A 22,070-nucleotide genomic window follows, 5' to 3' on the forward strand; every position below is an offset into this window, starting at 1 on the left:
AAGGATGGGGCTGCTGGGAACTGGGACAGCTGCTTGTCTATCGCGTTATATATCTGTCTCGCTTTCTCATTATATAGCTGCGTCTCTCTCCCCTCGTTTTCCTTCTATAACTTCCCATCCAATGAGTGGAAGTCACATCTCCTGAATACAAACAGTATCAACACCTTTCTATCATCAGATTGGCTCTAATCGGCATTAGCTTAGACTGAGGGTGTGTCCAAAATGGCACCCGATTCCCTATATAGTGCACTTCTGCCCCATGGTCCCCGGTCAAAAGTAGTGCACTGAATAGGGTGCCATTTAAGACGCAAGAGTATCAGAGGTGCTTGTTGAATATCATTAGTGGAACGTCATGGTGGACATCACTCAAGCATCATCGGAACACTAAATCAAATAACATGCGCCGAGTTCAACAGGTATAACCTTACAACAAAGAAGTTTTAGGAAAAATAAGTCTTAGGTAAAAAATAGATAAGTCAGAAATAAAATGAACAAATAATTAAAGAGCAGCAGTAAAATAACAGTAGCGAGGCTATATTCAGGGGGTACCGGTCCAGACTATGTGTGGGGGCACCGATTAGTCGAGGTAATATGTACATGTAGGTAGAGTTAGTGACTATACTTCGATAATAACCAGAGAGTAGCAGCAGTGTAAAACAGGGTGGAGGGACAATGCGAATAGTCTGGGTAGCCATTAGATTAGCTGTTCAGGGAGTAGAAGCTGTTAAGTCTTTTGGACCTAGACTTGGCTCCCCGGTACCGCTTGCCGTGTGGTAGCAGAGAGAACAGTCTGACTAGGGTGGCTGGAGTCTTTGAACATTTTTAGGGCCATTGACAAACCGCCTGGTATAGAGGTCCTGGATGGCAGGAAGCTTGGCCCCAGTAATGTACTGGCCGTATGCACTGCCCTCTAGTGCCTTGCGATCGGAGGGCGAGCCGTTGCCATACCGGGCAGTGATGCAAACAGTCAGGATGCTCTCGGTGGTGCAGCTGTATAACTTTTTGAGGACCCATGCCAAATCTTTTCAGTCTCATGAGGGGGAATAGGCTTTATCGTGCCCTCTTCAAATGAAATTGATTGATATAGCCCTTCTTACATCATCTGATATCTCAAAGTGCTGTACAGAAACCCAGCCTAAAACTCCAAACATTAAGCAATGCAGGTGTAGAAGCACGGCTGTCTTGGTGTGTTTGGACCGTGATAGTTTGTTGGTGTACAACAAGGAACTTGAAGTTCTCAACCTGATCCACTACATCCCTGTCGATGAGAATGGGTGTGTGTTCTGTCCGCCTTTTCCTGTAGTCCACAATCATCTCCTTTTGTCTTGATCACATTGAGGGAGAGGTTGTTGTCCTGGCACCACATGGCCAGGTCTCTGACCTCCTCCCTATAGGCTGTCTCGTCGTTGTCGGTGATCAGGCCTACCACTGTTGTCGTCGGCAAGCTTGATGATGGTGTTTGCTTCGTGCCTGGCCATGCAGTCATGGGTGAGCAGGGAGTACAGCAGGGGTCTGAGCACGCACCCCTGAGTGGCCCCCGTGTGGAGGATCAGCATGGCAGATGTGGTGTTGCCTACCCTTACCACCTGGGGGAGGCCCGTCAGGAAGTCCAGGATTCAGTTGCAGAGGGAGGTGTTTAGTCCCAGAGTCCTTAGCTTAGTGATGAGCTTTGAGGGTACTATGGTGTTGAACGCTGAGCTGTAGTCAATGACTAGCATTCTCATGTAGGTGTTCCTTTTGTCCAGGTGGGAAAGGGCAGTGTGGAGTGCAACAGAGATTGCGTCATCTGTGGATCTGTTGGGGCGGTATCCGGGAGGATGCTGTTGATGTGAGGCATGACCAGCCTTTCAAAGCACTTGATGGCTACAGATGTGAGTGCTATGGGTTGGTAGTCATTTAGGCAGGTTACCTTCGTGTTCTTGGGCACAGGGACTAGGGTGGTCTGCTTAAAACATGTTGGTATTACCGACTCGGTGAGGGACAGGTTGAAAATGTTAGTGAATACACTTGCCAGTTGGTGAGCGCATGCTCGGGGAACACGTCCTGGTAATCCGTCTGGCCCTACGGCCTTGTGAATGCTACAGGTCTTTGAGAACTTTTCTTTGTGATTTGATATTCTATATTCTCTGGAATGTGATAGAATCACTACTTTATTGGTACTGCATATATTGGGTACAGTACTACTATATCAGTATTGATACTGTTTTTGAATAGCTTCTGTTAGTGGAGTGAATTAGGAACTACTGGTGAATTGTGAGAGTACTTCTGTTCTTTATAGCCTTGGTACAGGTGAGTGTATGAATCAAAAGGACACCTTGACAAACCAAAGAATGTAGTGTTGCTGACAATACAGAAGGATGAACACCCCGAGGATAGAGTTGAGTGCGGGTATGTAAACTGCAAAGTAATCAAATTAAGTGTATTGGTCGTGTACACAGACTTGCAGGTGTAGCGAAATGCTTGTTTCTAGCTCCGACAGTGCAGTAATACCTAGCAATATAACAAAATAAGCACAATCCAAAAAATGTATTAAAAAAATAAATTAAGAGATATCAATATAAGTATAAAATAGAAGTATTTGTGTGTGTGTGGGTGGTCCTAGCACTTTCAAGGTGGTGGTTTTCGACACACCACAGCCTGATGTTGTATTAATGTTCATGAACGTTGCCTTGAGCATTTATGAAAGTTGTCAGGATGGTTGAGACTTCCTTTTGTCACGTTTTTCCTTCCTGAATGCTTCCCTAAGTTTTAAACGCGCCACAGTTCAACGTTGTAGTGAAGTTGATAGAACATTGACAGACTTCCTGAATGCTCCCCTGAAGTTTTAAATTCAGTGCCAGCGTTTTGAAATATGCAATGTCAGGTGAATCTCACTGTGTACTGCCTAGTTAGTAGGCATATACATTAGTATGATGCTTCAGCCTATCTGTGATATATGGAAACGTACACAATTTGATACTGGTGCCGAATGTCAAGATCAAAAGTTAACAGCAGCAGTGCTATGCAATCGTGTACCCAATCTAACTTCTAATGGACTATCTGCTGCAGAAAGAGCTGTTGTCAGCAATATGAGGTAATTGTACTGCTAAAACTACTAAATGTTATATTATTTTGTGCTTAAACTACTGATAATTGATTTTGATTGAAAATGAACAAATAATGAATGTAACCAATTTTACCTCCTTGACTCACTCAATCAATTAAAATATAGTTGAAAAAAAAAGAGTTTTCCACTGAATTACCATATAAAAGAGCTGCAATATCGTCAATGACTCCACCCCATATCTGGAAATATTTGCCATTTAAAACTTGACTACGTTCTACTTCCTCTTCCTTCATAAAGTGCAAATGAACTTTATCATGAATGTTTTGCTGTATTTATTTTCTCTGGGTTGTGTTGAATGATGATCAGTGATGGTACTGCTGTAGCATGAAATAAATCTACATCTTGATCACTATGGGTCTGTACAACTTCCTTTTGACTCTGCATGCAACTTCCTTGTAGACTGTCTGTCTGTCTGTGCTGTATAGCCAACTCTTAACATGCTGACCAGACCGCACGCATGTTGATTTTGGTTGAAAAATGGTTGGTTTTGGTTAAAATCAAAACGAACTCAAGCAAATATATTAATCTGAGGACAGGTCGAAAAGCATTAAACATTTGTCAATTTAGCTAGCTAGCTTGCTGTTGCTAGCTAATTTGTCCTGGGATATAAACATAGGGTTGTGCATTTCAGGTAAAATAATGTCCTCCGACAATTAATGCACAGATTAAAGGGTAAACCGCGTTTGTTTCTAGTAATCTCTCCTTCAGACTTCTTTGGACTTTATATGGTGGTTGGCAACCAACTTTTTAAGGTGCGTTACCACCACCAACTGGAGTGTGGACCTAAGTTAATCTTTCAATCACCTATGTGGGTATATGCTCCTAAAATCCAATGAGGAGATGTGAGAAGAAGGACTTGCAGTGTGTCAAGCATCACAAAAAGTGAATCGATTCCTATTTTAGCTCCTGGCTACGCAGACGCTCGTTGATGCTCGCGAGCAGTGTGGGTGCAAATGATTGAATACCATGTATGAGTACATTTATTTTGCAGCGCACGCGATGGGGCAGGTTGGTCAGCATGTTAGGTTGGCATGAATAGATCTGGGACAGTGCTAGAGGAATGTTAAGGTTCTGATGGCTGCATTAGTTCAAGCAACATCAATGTTTGTACTTTTGATCTATTCATGGGCTACATTTTGTAGCTGTCCAGGGGAAAAAAAGTCTCACAAATTGAAAGTAGTCATCCGCCTGAATGTTGAGTTTTCTAACTCCTAGGAGTAACACGTCATTCGAAACACCTTGTGAACTTCCATTAATACGGTGGACTTGAAGAAAATAAAAAAAATCCTGAAAAGGTTTTTCCAGGACACCAACAATTATGCATATTAAGTAGCTTTTGGGTAAAACGTGTAAAAATCCTCCGGTTTGGAGTGGAGCTCCCCTTTCTGTCTGGGATGCAGTGCAGTTCCAACAGAGGGCGCTAGGAGACAGCACTTCTGCCTCCAGCACCATGTACTCTGTCCAGCGCTGCTCGTCTCAGATAGTCACACCGTGTGAGATAAGAACATCAAGAGAGGTTACCGAGGAGAGAAGGGGTGTGTGTCTGTGGCCCATATATATACACCCTGACTAACACTGCAGAAATCCTGCTGGTATATTCAGGAGATTACTAGGCCAAGAACTTCTAGGTATGTGTGACACATCTGGCACAGGACATCCTGCCAGTGAACTCAGGACTGACCTCACTGCCAGTTACATCACCCTGGCTCTATATCAGTCACTGGTTTGGCTCAGCCACTCTGGCCTGGCTGAGGCTGGGGATGAGACGGCAGAGGACAGGGGGTTATGTATGACTCTGCCCTTCTGGGTCACTGAAGAGCAGTGGTGATGAGGGATGCAGACAATCCTAGATCCCTTGGATGTTGTATGTACTATGAAGACATGTTTAAGAACACTCTGGTGCCCTACCTAAACAGACAGTCCTGCAGAAAGGGAGCGGGGGAGGGGAAGGCAGAGAGGAGAAGAGGAAGGAGGGAGGGAGTTCTGTTCTCTCCCTAACATCTGCCAGTATGCTGGGCTGCTGTGACCGAGACACTAGTGACTGAACGCTCAGGATATTCACTGCACTCTAGGTATAATTGCCTATAGTCATTATCACAACACCGCTAACTGAATAGGATAAGATGTGTCTACTTGTATATGTGCCCGAGACCGTGCAGTGTTTAACGGCGTAGGATACAACAGCATTCACTTGTCTGTTACATTATTTGATGTAGACCCTTCTGTTTTGAGAAGTTTGATTTGTTAATATCTTTGTTTGTCTTTTTAAATGTGGTCACCAGTCCAGTCTCTCCTGTTCTGTACAGGTGAAGTGGGCCAGTGTAACCTCACCCTTAGACATGGTTACCACCTGGCCTCATTCACTAACTGCAGACAGACCGCTAAAGTAGGCCTGGACATGGACACAACGTATCTCACTCAACAACTCAACAGGCACGTCCTGGTCACTGTCCTATTGTGTGACGTAACAGTCTCTACAGGTCAAGTTGGATGTAATGGTAAATGGTCTCTGTTTCTCCTAGCGGGCATAGTATGTCTCCCATAAATATTTAAAGCATGTACAGTATAGGGATACAGTATAGGCCTACTGTAAAACACTACATAAAGCAAGGCGAGAGGATGTGGAAGTACCTCTGGCATAGATATCCCTAATCATTAAAACCAGTCAATGTAGACTACTACCACTCACTGTTTGCTTGTACTCTACAGTAGTAGCTCTATTTGACGAAGTCAACTTTAACAAAGCAATTTCACTTCAAAAGATTTTGAGGCATGACCAATTTCTTGCTCGACTCTCCAATTCCCTTCAGTAGGACTGTAATTGCTGGGCGATTTTAATTAATATGGGACGAGTGGGGGGGGATGAGAGTAGGGAAGAAGGGATGAAATCTTTGAACTATCGCTGTATTCAGAGATGCTGTAAGAGGGAGGGATAGGGAGGAAGAACACACTCTGTGATCTCTAACAGATGTTCGTTTCTACAACTGTATACTCCATCTCTTTTTCTCTCTCATGGGCTAACTTTCTCTCTTCTCTCTCGCTCTTCCTCTCTCCCACTCCCTTTTCCCTCTCTCCCAGGCAGTGGAAAGGGGAACGGCAGAAGACAACTTCTCAGCGCTGCGTCAGCATAGCCCCCCTCCAGAGAACAACGACAGAGGAATAATCCACCACTGAAGAATGGAGGGGGGGGGGGGGTTGTTCAGTCGTTAGGGAAGCGGACAGAGAAACAGCGGTGGCAGGTGTTTCCAATACCAGGTGGGACAGTCCAGTGGCTGAGCACCATGGTCTATATTGACATATAAAGTTATACGGTAGATGTAGTGAATTAGCTTTGGGTTTGGTCAAGTGACCTTGAGTTTGCCCAGGGAGAGTCACTACTTGGGTAGTATACACTAGGCACCAAACGGACAAACAGGATGGGACTATACGTTTTCGGTTCCCGTTGCAGAATGTTTTTCTACGGTGTGCAGTAATGAACACTAGACGGGAGGGGAGGGAGGGGGGGGGGGGGGGGGGGGGGGGGGGGGGGGGGGTAGTAAAGGTGGGAAGACACCCAGGCCTAGTTTGCTGGCAGATCTGTTTGTGTTGTCTTGCCAACATTGCTATGTCAAGACAGCACAAACAGATCTGGGACCAGGCTAACCCAGGCCAGCCCTGGTGTAAAACGTGCCTGTGGAATGCCGCAGCAGCACCAGTAGTAGAAATCTCCTCTTTCTCGTTCTTCTCTGTCTCACCCCAGAAACTCTTAATACACCGGATTCTATAATGGAGATTAATGCAGACTGGCGAAGGAACAGGTTCTCAGAGAGCGAGTGGATTTGGAGGGGAAATGGGGACAAGGATGAAGAATGGATAGAATTAGAAAAAGGAGATGGAGAAATGAAAGGAGCCTCGACCCTCAGGTGAAGAAACACAGTTGAAATAAACAAAAACATCAACAAATAAATAATGAACAACCACAGAGAGATTAATGGCACCGCTGGTGTCCCCGGACGACTCGAGTCCTGTAGCCTGCAACACAGTGGTGACAACCTCCACTTAACACACACACTCAGAAACACCACCAGTAATACATTTCATTCAATCCAATTTAATTAAAAACGCACAATGAAACTATAATTTGTGCATTTAATAAATTAAAAGTTTTGAAAGTCCTGAAATAAACGAAGATAAGGAAATTATTACATTATTCTGGAAGCGACGTCACACACTTTGTTCAGAGGTCTTCCTTATTCTGAAGTTCTCTGTCTCTCCTTCTGTTTGTGAATCCCTTGTTCTCCTTGGAGAAGACCTTTTGGTCTCGCTGCTTCCGCCATCTCAGTTTGATGTCGCCAGGCATCCCCTCGGCTCTCACAGAAGGGATGCGTTCAGCAGGACGTTTTGCAACGTTCAAATAGAAATGTGCTATGTAGATTAACATGCCTCTGACGGCAATTGCGTCGGCTCTATTCATGGCATTTCTATCTGCAGTGTTCTACAATGTTTGGCTAACGGAACAGCCCCAAAAGGGAAAAACCTGCCCATGTGGCACTCAAGGCAGGCTAGAGTAAATGAAATATATAACATAATGTTGAACCCAGGTCTGACAGGAATAGACATCAGTACAGTATGAATGGGCCAGCTGTGGGGAATATAACACAGCATCATTTCTGGGTTATTATTCATCCTCAGATATTAACCTCTTAGAGGGCAGTAATTACCCTACGACCTGTTATCACCTCTCTGTGTTTATTTACCAGTTATTACCATGGTGATTATGGCAGGCGCTCACATCGATTATACTGCTAGAGGAGTAGCTAGTCTGCAAGAGCAGACCCAATGGGCTTTGAACTAGAACTCTCCACATGCGTGTAAACACAAATAGAAAAAAATGTATGTAGGGATGCGTGAAGGACCACGCTGCTTGCTTAGCGAGTACCACTTCCTCCTGATTCGGTTCACACCGAGGCTCAAACCCAGGACCTCTGCCTTGCTAACACACATGACTGCTCTCCTGAAGCGTCTTACCAGTCTGCGCAAGGTGAAAGGCTAGCAATTTAGCGGTGCAAGTAGCAACACATCAAATCAAACTTTATTTGTCACATGCGCCGAATACAACAAGTCTAGACCTTACTGTGAAATGCTGCAAGTCCTTAACCAACAGTGCAGTTCAAGAAGAGTTAAGACTGCATAAATACTCATTCTGAGTAGTAACAGAGTATCCACCCTTCATCTGTCTACCTCCCCTCCCTGTCTCTCACCTCTCTTTTTCTACTCTTTCTATCTCCCTTTGTACTGTACTTCATGTACTTTATTTCTCTCTCTCGCTTGTCCCTCTCTTCCTCATGATGAGTAGGTCCAGTCTTGGTAATGTTGTCCATTAATAATTTGGGAGCAGTCCTGTGTTTATTATTGCACTTAGTTTAATGGGACCAGATTTGAAAGGGAGTGAGGAGTGTGTGTGTGTCGCCAGACGGCCACAGTTGGGAGGATATCACTTATCCCCTCCCTCCCTCTCCTCCCCACCTCTAGCCCTCCCCCCATCAAAAGTACTACCTCAGTCTACTAACTAGAATAATTGATTCTAAGAATGGCAACTCATTGAGAGGAATAAAAATCCATGCCGCAACTTGCCTACGTAAGCATACACACGTGTGAGCACATGCACACGCAGGCACATACATGCAGGAGCACACACACGCAGGAGCACACACACGCATACACTGCTGAGTGAAATTAAAATGAGGCACGTGCTGATGGGAAAATTGATTTCCTAATGGGACGCCCAATCTGCCTGTACAGTCAGTGTGTCGCTGGCACAGACTGTGTGTTTCTATCTATTGACATTGAGGACGGTGGAGGGCGAGAGGGAGGGAGGATTGGGGGGGTGTGTTTGTGTGTTAAGTATTGTCTCCTGTACTCCTGTCTACACTCCAGACAGACAAACAGGGTAAAGTGACAGCAGAGTAATTGTACTACCCTCACCTCCCACTCACTCACACACCTCCAATCCCAACAAGATCTCACGGCTTCACCAATTTGACTTCAGATTCGGATGTCAATATATCCACGTTTCTCCAAACGTCAAATTTTGAAGTGTTTTTGACGCCCTGGGTTGACTCCTGCTCAGCATCGTTCCATCAAATTTGTCAGTTGAGTTAAGGTTTGGGATAGAAAATGTAATAAAAAATAAATGGAGTGTCCACCACTTGGCTAGAACACGCAACCTTTTGTTTCAGAGTCATGGAAGGGAAGGGAAAGGGGGATACCTAGTCAGTTGTATAAATGAATGCATTCAACTGAAATGTGTTTTCTGCATTTAACCCAACCCTCTGAATCAGAGAGGTGGGGGGGGGCTAGTCTAAATCGATGTCATCGGCGCCCGGGAGCAGTTGTTGTTGGGGATTAACTGCCTCGCTCAAGGGCAGAACAGAAGATTTTGCCACCATGCCGGCTCAGGATTCATTCCAGCGACCTATTCAGTTACTAGTGCCCAACGCTCTTAACCGCTAGTCTTCCTGCCACTCATCCGCCACCCCTGTCCACAACGTAAAACCCAAGCCTACTTGATGGTAATAGCACTCACAGTTGCCCCCTAGTGGCCAGTTTGGAAGGCATTCTTCCGACGTCCTCAAGACGTCCAATTTCAAAGTCAATCTTGAGGGATCTGCTTCCCCAATCCCAACACCCTCTCACCCCCTTTTTCAAATGGATTATTCCCTTTACTGGGCTAATGAATTAGGAATCCTATTGTAAGGACATTTACTCCTGTCCTTTACACCAGTCTAACCTCTGTCATTGTTTACTGATTGTATATTGTTCATTTCGTTTTTCTCCTAGATATCTGAACTGCACACTGGAGAGGAGAGAAGTTCCCAATGGCCCCACATTATACTGGGAGGATGGTAAAGCTGTGAGTAAAATAAAGGTTTAACACACACGTGCTAGACACACACGGTACACTCCTCCGACACTAGAATCTATTACCCTGGCTGCTTTTGGACAATAAATTGCTAAGAAAGCTACTGTAATTAAAAAAACAGAAGACGAAAAATTGTCTGGGATTGTAGAACAGTCGTGAGATAATTAATAGTGGAAACCGATGAGCGGAGGAGAGGTGTAGAGATGTGTACGTTCCTAATATTGCTTTTGTGTCAGGGCACTGGTGTGAATGTGTCATTACAACACCAATCCAGTCAGGTGTGTGTGTGTGTGTGTGTGTGTCTGTCTTCATGCATCTTGCAGGTCTTCTGATGTCATGCTTATAGTGAGACTACAGTAGATAAATAGAGAGGTTTTACTGCTAACCTACAAAGCATTACATGGGCTTGCTCCTACCTATCTTTCCGATTTGGTCCTGCCGTACATACCTACACGTACGCTACGGTCACAAGACGCAGGCCTCCTAATTGTCCCTAGAATTTCTAAGCAAACAGCTGTAGGCAGGGCTTTCTCCTACAGAGCTCCATTTTTATGGAATGGTCTGCCTCCTGTCTCAGCCTTCAGTATTTATGCTGCAGTAGTTTATGTGTCGGGGGGCTAGGGTCAGTTTGTTATATCTGGAGAACTTATCCTGTCTTATCCGGTGTCCTGTGTGAATTTAAATATGCTCTCTCACATTCTCTCTTTCTTTCTCTCTTGGAGGACCTGAGCCCTAGGACCATGCCTCAGGACTACCTGGCATGAGGACTCCTTGCTGTCCCCAGTCCACCTGGCCGTGCTGCTGCTCCAGTTTCAACTGTTCTGCATGCGGCTATGAAATCCTGACCTGTTCACCGGACGTGCTACCTGTCCCAGACCTGCTGTTTTCAACTCTCTAGAGACAGCAGGAGTGGTAGAGATACTCTTAATGATCGGCTATGAAAAGCCAACTGACATTTACTCCTGAGGTGCTGACTTGCTGCACCCTCGACAACTACTGTGATTATTATTAGACCATGCTGGTCATTGATGAACATTTGAACATCTTGGCCATGTTCTGTTATAATCTCCACCCGGCACAGCCAGAAGAGGACTGGCCACCCCTCATAGCCTGGTTCCTCTCTAGGTTTCTTCCTAGGTTTTGGCCTTTCTAGGGAGTTTTTCCTAGCCACTGTGCTCCTACACCTGCATTGCTTGCTGTTTGGGGTTTTAGTCTGGGTTTCTGTACAGCACTTTGAGATATCAGCTGATGTACGAAGGGCTATATAAATACATTTGACTTGATTTGATAAATACACCCTTGTTGCAAACATACAGCCCTTGCACATTACATCAGAGAGAAGACCAGACATGCATTGACACAGGGGTAGCTTAAGTGCAGAACCATGTTCCCACAAGGGTTCCACATATTTGTAGAACACGCACAACACACACTCATGCATGCACAACCACATGATCTCGCCACAGGACCACAGCCAAGGGTATAACACCTTCATCACGCTATAGGTTTCCTTCTAACGGTCCAACATACAACACACTTACCAGGAACCGTGCATATTGGTCACATACTGTGTCGTATTCATGACTACATATGTGATGGATGTGAGAGTCCATCGGTGTCTATTAGAAAAGCGGATGTGTGGGTCAGTGCATAGATGGAGAGGGCTGGAGTGATGACTGGGGAAGAACACGGGGAGGAAGGGAACAGTGCTGGGCGGAGCTGCTGGCTGGTATGTCTTGGAAAAGATGGAGGGAGGGAGGGATGGAGGACAGAGCGGGAGGTTGGGAGGGAGGGCTGTCGGACAGAGCGGAAGGTTGGGAGGGAGGGCTGTCGGACAGAGCGGGAGGTTGGGAGGGAGGGCTGTCGGACAGAGCGGGAGGTTGGGAGGGAGGGCTGTGGGACAGAGCGGGAGGTTGGGAGGGAGGGCTGTCGGACAGAGCGGGAGGTTGGGAGGGAGGGATGGAGGGGCGCCGGGCAGAGCGGGAGGTTGGGTGGGAGGGCTGTCGGACAGAGCGGGAGGTTGGGAGGGAGGGATGGAGGGGCGCCGGGCAGAGCGGTTGGCTGGTGTTTCTTGTCTTTCACACAGTAGGATGAGTCATCTCACTCAGCACTGCACTGAGAATGAAACACAGAGGGGTGGAGACACCTGGAGAGAGAGAGCGAAAGAGATGGGAAAGGAGAGAGAGTGAGAACTACGGCAGTGGTACAGGACATTGTGTGCATGCCTATACATGTGTATGTGGGCATATGTGTGTGTATGACGGTGTGAGAGAGAATACACGACAGAGGTCTATGAAATCAGTCTGTACTACAGCATCTCTCTCTTTCCTCCATCCCACCATCCCTCCCTCCCTATACTCCATGTGACAGTGGAGGCGAAGCTGGAAGACTGTCAGAGCCAGCGGGAGGGCAGGGCAAGAATGGTACCTGTCACTCCCTATTCCCTCAGACATACATCTCCCCCTCTCCCCTGTCCCTCTCCACACACAGAAGGCCAGTCCTCAGATAGACTGTTCCACTATCCCCTAGGGCCTTCTACTTTCAGATCACAAACTGATGGAGAATACTGTAGCGTATTGAAGAGCGTACTGAGGAACTAGTCCTTGAAGATGACTTGAAACACTCTGCTAGTGCACTCTTTACACACTACTGTGTTAGATCCTGTTACTGTAAATGAGAATGTGTCCTCAGTCAACTTCCCTGGTGAAATAGTAAAGGGTTAAAATAAGTTAGGAGGGAATACGTGTTCAAACAGTTTGAGTCAGAATGTCACATCTCCTATAGACTGACCAAATAAAAGATCAAATCTCCAATAACCTCCGTTCACTACAGCGTTGGAGATCCATGTCTCAAGACAGGATGTGGTCTTTTATTTGGTATGACACCCTTTTATAACAGAGGTCAATGGATGAATACGTTCCTCAATCAATCCCAAAGTCATTTGTGACAGTGCATAGCCCTTCAGCTCTTCAGCAACAGTGTCACAAGGGACTTTTGCATTAAATAACACATTTTGTGGGACAAAACCGAATTGTTAAATTAGTGACATAAATACAAAATACCAATATCAATAACAGCATCTGTTGTGAGAGACAAAATGAAACAATAGATCAAATCAGTGTAATAGAACAGCAATCAGGGTAGTGTAGTATTGAGCTGGGTTGAGTATTGGTAGCTTTGGTGTATTGAAGCCAGACAGAGAGAACCCATACACAAAGACGCGCAGAGAGAGCACACACACACACACACACACACACACACACAAAAAGAGAGAGGACCCCCCCCCCCCCTCCACACACACATAGAGAGAGAACCCACACACAAAGACAGAGAGAGTACCCACACACCAAGACCGAAAGAGAGAACCCACACACGAAGACACAGACACATAGAGAGAACCCACACACAAAGACAAAGTGAGAGAGAACCAACACACAAAGACAAAGTGAGAGAGAACCAACACACAAAGACACAGAGAAAGAGAGCGAGAGAGAGAACCCACACACAAAGACACACACACAGAGAGAGAGAGAGAACCAACACACAAAGACACAGACATAATTTAGCAATTTATCAGTTTGTTTTTCTGTTCAAGATCCGCAGGCGGGCTGGCAGTACTGATGAAGATTTAGGAGCTTAACCCAGGTGTGTGTGTACGTGTGTGCATGCACATTTCTGTGTGTTTGCGTCTAAGAGTGTGTTTGTGTGTCCCTCTGTGTGTGTCTGTGCATTTGTGTGTTTCTGTCTGTGTATTTTTTCTCTGTGTGTGTCTGTCCATCTTTCTGTGTGTGTGTGCCTGTCCATCTCTGTGTGTGTATCTCTCTGTCTCTGTGTGTGTGCTTGTCCGTCTCTGTGTGTGTGTCTCTGTCCATCTTTCTGTGTGTGTGCCTGTCCGTCTCTCTGTGTGTATCTCTCTCTCTCTGTGTATGCCTGTCCGTCTCTGTGTGTGTTTCCTGAGCGCTGCTCACTGGTGTAATGGATGCTCACACTGGGGTGGCAGATGTCACACTCACAACTTATGAAGTTATCGTCTATCAAACAGCCAGAGAGACCTTGGGGATGGCTGTCGTGTGTACAGAAGTGTGTGTGTGTGTGTACAGGAGTGTGTGTGTGTGTGTGTGTGTGTGTGTGTGTGTGGATCGGTATTGGAAGCCACACTCCCAAAGGCAGTGTCAGGACTAGATTAGTATGATTGGGTAAGAATTACATCACAGGGGGAACACACCGTCCTTGGGATGTGTGTGTGAGTGTGAGGCAGGGGGTGTCAGTTTTGGTAATGTGCAGATTCATCTCATGAGTAATTTTCACGAGAGGAAGAGGGGGCGAGTCCATGGAAGATTGTGTATGCCCAAACGTGTGTGTGTGTGTCAGTGCGTGTGCATGTCTGTGTGCATGTGAACCATATGTGTTTGTGTATGTATATGTGTCTATGATCGCTTGAGTGTGTGTGAAAATGTGCGTATGTGTAAGGTCAATGGAAACGTCTGGAAGCCTCCTAAGGACTCAGTCAGTCATAGCAGTGGTCTGTGTTGATAGCTGCTGATACACAGTGACCTCTACAGAGATAAACCCTATGTTCCCTAAAGCACCAGGTAACACTGAAGGTACATACAGTTGAAGTCAAGAAGTTTACATACACTTAGGTTCGAGTCAAACTCATTTTTCAACCACGCCACAAATTTCTTGTTAACAAACTATAGTTTCGGCAAGTCAGTTAGGACATCTACATTTGTTTACAGACAGATTATTTCACTTAATTCACTGTATCACATTTTCAGTTTACACACACTAAGTTGACTGTGCCTGTAAACAACTTGGAAAATTCCAGAAAATCATTTCATGGCTTTAGAAGCTTCTGATAGGCGAATTGACATAATCTGAGTCAATTGGAGGTGGACCTGTGGATGTATTTCAAGGCCTACCTTGAAACTCAGTGCCTCTTTGATTGACATCATGGGAAAATCAAAAGAAATCAGCCAAATTGTAGACCTCCAAAAGTCTGGTTCATCCTTGGGAGCACGGGGGTGGAAGTACGGGGGTGGCCGTGAAGCACGGGGGTGGCCGTGAAGCACGGGGGTGGCCATCACAAAGCCCTGACCTCATCCTACAGAAAATCTATGGGCAGAACTGAAAAAGCTTGTGCGAGCAAGGAGGCCTGCAAACCTGACTCGGTTACACCAGCTCTGTCAGGAGGAATGGGCCAAAATTCACCCAACTTATTGTGGGAAGCTTGTGGAAGGCTACCCGACACCTCAAAGACTGCAAAGGATTTTGCTGTTACTACAAACATACTGTATCACTGCTGAACCCCGATGAAGGTTGCATGTCAAAACCAAAATATGCCGGTTTTTGAATGAAAAGTATTCTGCAACTTTTGCCGATATCCTCCATTTTCTAACACAAATACATTCTAACACATCCAAGACCTCCAGTGTGACTTCTGTAACTATGAAATAACTCACTCTTCTCTAACATTGATGGACCTTAATGAATGTTATATGTTTTTATGCTATATATTTTCTAGCGATCTTCCATTGTCCTTTTAACCTCTAATGACTCCCTATCCCGCATGAGGGAGCGTAATCATCGCCGGACACTAATTACCATAACGCAACGGACATAAATATTCCTATTCATGAAAATCACAAATGAAATATATTGAGACACAGCTTAGCCTTTTGTTAATCACCCTGTCATCTCAGATTTTCAAAATATGCTTTACAGCCAAAGCTAGACAAGCATTTGTGTAAGTTTATCAATAGCCTAGCATAGCATTTTGTCCAGCTAGCAGCAGGTAACTTGGTCACGGAAATCAGAAAAGCAATCAAATTAAATCGTTTACCTTTGATGAGCTTCGGATGTTTTCACTCACGAGACTCCCAGTTAGATAGCAAATGTTCCTTTTTTCCAAAAAGATAATTTTTGTAGGCGAAATAGCTCCGTTTGTTCTTCACGTTTGGCTGAGAAATCTGAAAAGTGAATTTTGTTGAATTTCTTTCCTTCTCAATGCGTTTGAGCCAATCAGTTGTGTTTTGACAAGGTAGGGGTAGTATACAGAAGATAGCCCTATTTGGTAAAAGACCAGGTCCATATTATGGCCAGGACAGCTCAAATAAGCAAATAGAAATGACAGTCCATTGTTACTATAAGACATGAAGGTCAGCCAATGTGGAACATTTCAAGAACTTTGAACGTTTCTTCAAGTCCAGTCGCAAAAACCATCAAGTGCTATGATGAAACTAGCTCTCATGAGGACCACCACAGGAACGGAAGATCCAGAGTTGCCTCTGCTGTATAAGATACGTTTATTAGAGTCAACTGCACTTCAGATTGCAGACCAAATATCAACTGTTCAGAGGAGACTCGTCAAGCAGGCTTTCAAGGTTGAATTGCTGCAACGAAACCACTACTAAAGGACACCAATAAGAAGAAGACTTGCTTGGGCCAAGAAACACGAGCAATGGACATTAGACCGGTGGAAGTCTGTCCTTTGGTCTGATGAGTCCAAATTTGAGATTTTGGATTCCAACTGCCGTGTCTTTGTGAGACGCTGAATTGGTGAACGCATGATCGCCGCATGTAGTTCCCACCGTGAAGCATGGAGGTGTGATGGTGTGGGGTGCTTTGCTGGTGACACTATATGTGATTTACTTTGGAATTCAAGGCACACTTAACCGGCATGGCTACCACAGCATTCTGCAGCGATACGTCATCCTATATGGTTTGCGCTTAGTGGGACTATCAATTGTTTTTGGACAGGACAATGACACATAACACACCTCCAGGCTGTGTAAGGGCTATTTGACCAAGAAGGAGAGTGATGGTGCTGCATCAGATGAGCTGGCCTCCACAGTCACCCGAGCTCAACCCAATTTAGATGGTTTAGGATGAGTTGAGTGAAGGAAAAGCAGCCAAGTGCTCAGCATTTGTGGGAACTCCTTCAAGACTGTTGGAAAAGCATTCCTCATGAAGCTGGTTGAGAGAATGCCAAGAGTGTGGAAACCTGTCATCAAGGCAGCAAAGGGTGGCTAATTTAAATAATCTAAAATCAAATATATATTTTTTGGTTACTACATGATTCCATATGTGTTATTTCATAGTTTTGATGTTCTAACTATTATTCTACAACAGACCATAGTAAAAAGTCAAGAAAAACACTTGAATGAGTAGATGTGTCCAAACCTTTGACTGGTACTGTATGTATATTTTTTTGAAGATACTTGGTCTGACTTTAAACGTACTCTTGAAAGTTGTAATGGTAAAATGCACAAGGTGCAATTTCGGGAATTATTTTAATAAAATTCCCTGAGGAGGATGGATGATTTCACTCACAGAAGTCCCATAGTGACTAGATGCTGGTCATTTTACGTCCTTTGACTTATCTACATTCTGTAAATCATGGGATCATATGAATATTTACACCGCTATCTCTCCCTGAAGGGCATCTTCTTCTACAGTGTGTATGAAGGACGTCCAGGGGCTAATTGAAAGGGGGAACCCCAACGTTTTCATCCCTGGGAAGACATCCAATATTGGGAAACACCAGCGAAAACCCAATTAACATTTCATTTCAAGACGCTCACATTTGATCTCTTCCTTGTCTTTGCCTCACTTTCTTACAATAAAACCTGTTTTGTGAACGCGGATAAGAACTCCCGTGTCTGAATTGTTCTTTGTTCTCTGTTGTCTGATAACAGGATACATTTTCTCAGCTTCAAGGAGTTACTCAGTATTGAAGTGAAGCAACATCCATCAATGCCAGCTCAGACAGCCACCTTTCATTTGGATCAGAATGACTTTTACAGGTATGTGAACTTTCAAGGAGAAAGGACCGGAGTCTGCTCTTATGCAGTCACCATCCAATAATAATCACTAGGCTAATATGACTAGATAAGACTAGGTTGAATAAATAAGAATTTTGTCCACAAATGTGCCAAAATGTCTATCATCTGTTAATAGTTCATGATTAGTGAATGCCATGATGTGGTTATTTTGTTAAACTTCTCCCTGTTAGCTGAAATCTTATTTGTTCAAAGCCATTTTAACTGTTGCGCACTCTGTTCGGTCCGAACAGATTCACAAATCATGGGAATTTGTCATGTTACGGAAGACGTCTCCCTCGAGGTACGTGTTGCTAGGTAACCCCCCTTCACTTGCTTGGGCAGGCCTGCTCTATCAGTGGCCAAAGCCAGTGTGAGAAATGTGCTAACAGACGTTTGTGCTATGAAATAAAATAAATACTGCACTCTGACCTACAAAACGTATTTGCTAGATTCATGATAGTGTTAGACAAAGCAAGACAAGTGAACTTCATGATGTAGTTGTATTGGGATTTGCGGCTGTTGTTGGTAAGTAATGAATCTGCTAGCGTCTGAGATGGTTTACTGCGTCTTTAATAGGTTGACCTGATTGTGAGGTGAAATCCATCTTATTTTAGTCTGTGAACACCACAGTCTTGTTTGGATGGTAGGGCCCAAAGAGGAGGTGTGTGTGTGGTGTGTGTGTGAAAGACACACACACACAAACAGAAGCAATGACGATGACCAACTAGCTCTCAAAGTCTCATGTCAAGTTGTTGCAAACATCACATTTTAAGTTTAGGCAATAACTCCGAAATCTTAAGCTTAGGCACTAACTCTGAATGGTTAAAACGAAATCATTAAAAAAACTTCTGATACTGGATTCAAACTTGCAACCTTTGGAATCAGAGACAGATACTTGGGCCCATCCACAAAACACTAGCAAAATCTACTTACCCCTAGTGGCCGGTTTCCACATCATCTCCTGACGACCTCAGATATGGATGCAGTCGAATACTGACTTGTTTCACTGATGACCTGGCTGCGATGACAGCCGAGAGCTGAATTATTTAAGACCGGCCAGACTCTCCTCCATCTATCTCTTCTGAAACACTCCCATGTCTGCCCCCTGTTTTACTATGCTTGACTACAGAGGACACACACACACACACACACACACACACACACACACACACACACACACAACAAAAAAAAAATGTCAAGGTATCCCTTTCAATGTTACAAGTGTTCAGTCAGTTAATTTTGACTGAGGACCTCCCGTGACCTTCTCGCTAATCATCCATATTTAACATCCAACAGATTGACAGGGTCAAAATCATCCAAAACCATATCCTTTTTATTATCCCTTCAACCCTTTATTCACGCCCTGGTTCCCTTCTCTTCTTTCTGCTCAACCCTTTATTCATGCCCTGGTTCCCTTCTCTTCTTTCTGCTCAACCCTTTATTCACGCCCTGGTTCCCTTCTCTTCTTTCTGCTCAACCCTTTATTCACGCCCTGGTTCCCTTCTCTTCTTTCTGCTCAACCCTTTATTCACGCCCTGGTTCCCTTCTCTTCTTTCTGCTCAACCCTTTATTCACGCCCTGGTTCCCTTCTCTTCTTTCTGCTCAACCCTTTATTCACGCCCTGGTTCCCTTCTCTTCTTTCTGCTCAACCCTTTATTCACGCCCTGGTTCCCTTCTCTTCTTTCTGCTCAACCCTTTATTCACACCCTGGTTCCCTTCTCTTCTTTCTGCTCAACCCTTTATTCACGCCCTGGTTCCCTTCTCTTCTTTCTGCTCAACCCTTTATTCACGCCCTGGTTCCCTTCTCTTCTTTCTGCTCAACCCTTTATTCACGCCCTGGTTCCCTTCTCTTATTTCTGCTCAACCCTTTATTCACGCCCTGGTTCCCTTCTCTTCTTTCTGCTCAAGCCTTTATTCACGCCCTGGTTCCCTTCTCTTCTTTCTGCTCAACCCTTTATTCACGCCCTGGTTCCCTTCTCTTCTTTCTGCTCAACCCTTTATTCACGCCCTGGTTCCCTTCTCTTCTTTCTGCTCAACCCTTTATTCATGCCCTGGTTCCCTTCTCTTCTTTCTGCTCAACCCTTTATTCACGCCCTGGTTCCCTTCTCTTCTTTCTGCTCAACCCTTTATTCACGCCCTGGTTCCCTTCTCTTCTTTCTGCTCAACCCTTTATTCACGCCCTGGTTCCTTTCTCTTCTTTCTGCTCAAGCCTTTATTCACGCCCTGGTTCCCTTCTCTTCTTTCTGCTCAACCCTTTATTCACGCCCTGGTTCCTTTCTCTTCTTTCTGCTCAACCCTTTATTCACGCCCTGGTTCCTTTCTCTTCTTTCTGCTCAACCCTTTATTCACGCCCTGGTTCCCTTCTCTTCTTTCTGCTCAACCCTTTATTCACGCCCTGGTTCCCTTCTCTTCTTTCTGCTCAACCCTTTATTCACGCCCTGGTTCCCTTCTCTTCTTTCTGCTCAACCCTTTATTCACGCCCTGGTTCCTTTCTCTTCTTTCTGCTCAACCCTTTATTCACGCCCTGGTTCCTTTCTCTTCTTTCTGCTCAACCCTTTATTCACGCCCTGGTTCCCTTCTCTTCTTTCTGCTCAAGCCTTTATTCACGCCCTGGTTCCCTTCTCTTCTTTCTGCTCAACCCTTTATTCACGCCCTGGTTCCCTTCTCTTCTTTCTGCTCAACCCTTTATTCACGCCCTGGTTCCTTTCTCTTCTTTCTGCTCAACCCTTTATTCACGCCCTGGTTCCCTTCTCTTCTTTCTGCTCAAGCCTTTATTCACGCCCTGGTTCCCTTCTCTTCTTTCTGCTCAACCCTTTATTCACGCCCTGGTTCCCTTCTCTTCTTTCTGCTCAACCCTTTATTCACGCCCTGGTTCCCTTCTCTTCTTTCTGCTCAACCCTTTATTCACGCCCTGGTTCCTTTCTCTTCTTTCTGCTCAACCCTTTATTCACGCCCTGGTTCCCTTCTCTTCTTTCTGCTCAACCCTTTATTCACGCCCTGGTTCCTTTCTCTTCTTTCTGCTCAACCCTTTATTCACGCCCTGGTTCCTTTCTCTTCTTTCTGCTCAACCCTTTATTCACGCCCTGGTTCCCTTCTCTTCTTTCTGCTCAACCCTTTATTCACGCCCTGGTTCCCTTCTCTTCTTTCTGCTCAACCCTTTATTCACGCCCTGGTTCCCTTCTCTTCTTTCTGCTCAACCCTTTATTCACGCCCTGGTTCCTTTCTCTTCTTTCTGCTCAACCCTTTATTCACGCCCTGGTTCCTTTCTCTTCTTTCTGCTCAACCCTTTATTCACGCCCTGGTTCCCTTCTCTTCTTTCTGCTCAAGCCTTTATTCACGCCCTGGTTCCCTTCTCTTCTTTCTGCTCAACCCTTTATTCACGCCCTGGTTCCCTTCTCTTATTTCTGCTCAACCCTTTATTTATTTACTCCCTCGTTTCCTTCTCTTCTTCATTAAACGGGTACAGACACTCTTCTGGTACAATGACTCTGTTGTACAGTGTTGTCATGGGAACGCCACAGCAATCACGTGCTGGTTATGAGGTTGATTCGCCAATCAGCTGTCAATCATTAGAGTACTTGTACTACCAGCTGTTGGGCTGTTGGGCTCAAGGCCCAAGCCCCCCCCCCCCCCCCCCCCAGTAATCAGCTAATCAACCAATCAGTTGTCAGCCACACGATACCACAACAATGCTCTACTAAGGTTTTACCAACTCAGCTTTAATCCTGTGGCTACCAGTCACATAGTCCTCATTATCCCCAGTGGCTGGTCCATCTGATCCAATTAAAGCCTGTTTGTGTATCAGTATCATTCAAATGATTCATATCACCTGTATCACTGCTCTGAATCACACACTGTACTGCATCATATGATGTGGAGCCAGTGGCACGCTAGATGCTAGCGCCCTGTGGCTAATACCATCAAATGCCAATTTCTCTTCCCCCACCAGGAGCCAGCCTATCTGACATTCAATGGAAAGAGAGAAGAAAGGAAGAGAGGTTAGAGGTTTCACACCAGGAGAATAATATATTTGACGGAAGAAATAAGGGAAATAGAGGAAGGCACCTCTAATGATTCATAATGATGTATTTCTAAGCAGCTATGGGGAGGTAGATCCCCATGTTCAGGTAGTATAGGGGTTAGCCTGAGGCGAACAAGGGAAGAGAGGGGAAATAGAACAGAGGAAAAGTTCAAATAGGTAAGAGACTGGGTGAGTGTGAGAGAGAGGAGAGAGAGAGAG

This window comes from Oncorhynchus mykiss, chromosome 9 (genome assembly GCF_013265735.2).
Source record: "Oncorhynchus mykiss isolate Arlee chromosome 9, USDA_OmykA_1.1, whole genome shotgun sequence".
Taxonomy (NCBI): Eukaryota; Metazoa; Chordata; class Actinopteri; order Salmoniformes; family Salmonidae; genus Oncorhynchus; species Oncorhynchus mykiss.